Below are 4,159 nucleotides of genomic sequence, written 5' to 3'. Positions count from 1 at the left end.
TTCCCTGTTATTTATTATAATTAGTATATTGTAAATAGTTACAAGGTTTAGTACTATACATTATACATTACAAACAGTAGTACTAAATTGGAAATATCACATGCATTTATCTCTCTCATTTATCTATCGAGTTTTCGTCACGTACTACTGGACCAATAATACCTCTGTCGTGGGGTTGCCAGGACGACTGCTGACATTTTGCAGAACGTTGCAAACCGAATTGTGCACACGTCCACGTTATAGCAGTACGAGCCAATCCAACTTAGCGTCGCAGGAAAGATAGAATCGGAAATAGACGCGGTTTCACGAGATTCTCGTTTGGCGAACTGAAAAAACGAAACTTGTGGCCAAAAGAGTGAATCATGCGATGCACTTGAGACTCAGGAAATAAAAGCGGAAATTGTCGTGGCTCAGTGAAATTTCGATGAAAAAAATTTACACATACGTGAGGTTGAATTATTCAAAGGACATCCGGGCTAACAATTTTCCGATACATAATTTAAAATATAATTTATAAATATTTTCACGATGCACAGAGTAGTCCAGAAATTTGAGTTTTATTATAGTAAAAAATTTATCCTTGCCACTATGAAAGATCAAGATCTTTTCGTGATCATTTATATCGACTTAATTCAAGAAATGTACCTTTCAAACAATATTATTAATATATTCTTGCGATGTGAAAATACAGAATAGACATTTTTCTCAAAGAAGATTGGAGATTGATTGCTGTGATTAGATAAACTTATTAAAATACAAATAGTTAAATATTATTTAAGTGCATATAATTAAAATCTTATTGTATAAAAAATTTTATTTTATAATATATATTTGTCAATATTTTTTATTTTTTATTTTTTTACGGCTTCAGAAACGTCGCAATCATAAGCTGTAACAATAAAATAGTATGAAAACGATGCTGCATTGTAAGATAATGGAGGTGCTCTTTTATACGATGTATCATCACGTTTTCATCGACAAATGAAATAAAACAGCTTTGAAATGGGAAGTTTCGTAGACTTGTCTTTTGAAAGATGCACGAAACAAACTTTCATCGTGTCATTACTGTTAAATGACGTAAATGAAAATGGCGAAGTTTGATTTTATGCTTTACAGGGTTTTATAATTAATTACTCCCGTCTTTATTTTTGAATACCTTCATTTTTGTATTTACTTTTTAATATATTAACAGTCACGCGTAGTTATTTTATATATAATGTTATCTTATAAAGTTAAAAGTTAAATAATTTTTAAAATAAGAATAAAAATCTTCGATTGCTATATGCTTCGAAAACGAGAACGAAATGATTCTGTATCGGAAATGAGGTTGGATTGAACTTGTTACATGGTTTCGCAATTCGACGATATAGCTACAAGTCAGAAATCTTACTTGCTGTGATTTTATTGATATGACATCTATCTCAATACTCCGATAAATCACAAAACATTACAGAAAGAATCATCGTTTTTTTAAAAATAGTATTTGATATATTTTTTATAAATTACAAAGATTTTTATATTAAAAAGTATACATGTCTCATTACATCAAATTTTGCTAAAATTATAACAATGTAAATTGCAGTAAATGTATATTATATAAAGATATTTTAAACATATTTATCTTTTATGAACTGATGAATGAAAGTAATTTTTATTTTAATTATTGAATAAATTAATTTTGTTTTTCACTTCTTATATTTTTTTCTATAATTCATTTGATTATGCATCGACATTTAGACAGCGAATGGATATCTGATTTCTCGTTATATCAGATAATTGAATTTCTCCTTATTTGGTTCGGCTCTTGAGAATTATCGACATAGGTTCTAATAAATTACTCGATTCACCTATTTTTCCTCAGAGTTCTTTGAGACTTCGCATACCGATAATTGGATGTCATTTTATCATCTATAGAAAATCGGAAAAAAATATATTAGATTGTTACCATTATTCTTTATCAAGCTCTTTTAAGTCACAATTTCTATGACATTTGGTTGCAAAAGATTATCTTTAAGTCAGTTTTAATTTTAATATTACCATTTATTTAAGTGCAATTGTTATATTATATTTAAGATACTTCAACATACTAAAATTTTTAATTTTAATTAATATGTTGTAAACCGCATTTTTTTAAAATTCATAGAAAATTTGTATAAAAGAAAAAAGCATATTACATTTCTATTAATTCTAATTTAATAAAAATAATAAAATCGTAAGAATTGTTAGAGCACTATATATATTTACCAGAGCAATCTTACGATTTGCAGATTTTATTGCGAAAGCTCATGCAGTCTTTACATGAAAATGTGGAACAAACTGGTTTTAATGCACGAAAATCTGCATTACAAACAACAGGCCGTTAGGTACCAAGTTTTTTGCACTGCCTCTGTTTTCCGCGTTTTTGCGATCGCATTCGGTGCAGCAGTGTGAACTGAAAGTAGATTGTAGTTTTTACTGCCAGATAAATATTGTTCTCGTCGACTGCAGTCAGGTACGTAATAGAAGGTTGCATTTCAAATAATTTGATTATCGATTGGCAATTGTTAACATGACGCACAGGTAATACAATAAAAAATTCTTTTCGCAATTACAAAGTTAAATTTTATAAATACTTTATGATGATGTTATGCAAATCTATAACCTGGTTGCATATTGTTCTCTGTTTGAATTTTTATTGTTACCATGTAAATTTTATTTGTTATTTCTATAAGAGGCAGTTTGCACATTTGCGTACAAGTTCGTCAGTAATAAATGTATATGATTTCGATAATCTATTTTTCAATTGAGGAATTTCCACTGGCATTACATGTCGCGTTCGTAGATTTATCGGGACACTTTATTGCCATGGTCTGATAAATGATATTTATATGGATGTGATATGCGTCTATATATTTTTCGTAAATGTGATTTGCTTAATGTATTAGAAGATTAATTGTCCGTGCTTATGTTAGATTTTCTACATGATAGTTCATAGCTGTAAATGAATATTTGACACGATAACGTAGATCTCTCGAATAAACAATAACAGTATTATTCAAAAAATCTCATGCGTGCGTCAGTTAAACCTTTCAGCAAGAACAATTCATCGTGGCTTCGCAAACATTTTTTACAAATATCATGTGTGCACACATGTATTCATGCGTAACTGAAAGTTAAAATTTCGTCATTGTAATGGACAATCGATACACTTGCGCGTCGCATTTCGTCGGATACGTACACCCAGTTCTATATTCAACGAGTTGCTTAGCTGAATCCAAGACTGTTCGTGAACGTGATAAGATTGCCGAGTGTGGCTGATTGTTCGCAAAACCTTGTGTGAGACCATATAGGATTTCCGTTTCTTCTCATCTTAGACCATCATCAAGAATACGATTTTACTGGGGTACAAAGGATTCCGATAAAAATGAGGTACATTCTGTCAGCTTAAATAAGGAATGTTTGTTTCCACTTTAAGAGCACAAAATGGTACATGTTGAATATGTACGATTCATCTTGTATCTTCGCATAAGTACAAAGTTAGATGCATCTTCTTAGCACACTATATATGATAAATACATTGTATATTCTTTATGTTTTTGAACTTTATATTTGTTTATTTTAATTACGCGCGCGTTTTAATTTTAAGTATATAGAGCTTGATTAGAACTTTATATACTCAAAATTAAAACGTAAATTAAGATAAACGAAAAGCTGAATAAAGTTTAGTAAAGTTTGAGTAAAACTTTGTAAAATTTCAATAAAGCACTGATAGGATTTAAAGTCAAAATTACACTAAAGATTTATTTGAAGAACGGATGAGGGAGGAGAGACAAGAGAGTTGCTCCAGTCATCAGTATAACAATCATGATTCCTAAACAACGGAGATCCTTAATTTGATCCAAACTACTGAAATCTTATTATCTATTAGAGGAAGTTACTAATGATTTGATTATTTTGGAAGTGATGCCAACTACTTGCCGAAAGCTGAAATCTTGTTGAACTCGATACATTTCATTAGTGCATATCCTCACTTTTTGCACACATTAAATTTTAAAATAATTCAAACTTAATCCGACTATTAATCTAATGAGTATGTATCTATTGATCACTAACCTCATATATATGTATATAATTATATAGAGGAAGGTCACCGATACCGACATACCACTTTGTTTTTAGA

At 29.8% G+C, this 4,159-nt stretch overlaps 1 protein-coding gene across 1 annotated transcript in view; it reads left to right on the top strand.

Moving 5' to 3' along the window:
- LOC108768693 (Kv channel-interacting protein 1) overlaps positions 1–4,159 on the top strand; it is a 155,790-nt gene that overhangs the window by 13,163 nt on the left and 138,468 nt on the right. The window lies entirely within an intron of this gene.

The sequence above is a fragment of the Trachymyrmex cornetzi genome, unplaced genomic scaffold, assembly GCF_001594075.2.
Source record: "Trachymyrmex cornetzi isolate Tcor2-1 unplaced genomic scaffold, Tcor1.1 scaffold82, whole genome shotgun sequence".
NCBI lineage: Eukaryota > Metazoa > Arthropoda > Insecta > Hymenoptera > Formicidae > Trachymyrmex > Trachymyrmex cornetzi.
The sequence above is the reverse complement of the archived record's forward strand: the minus strand, read 5'-3'. Positions and strand labels throughout refer to the sequence as shown.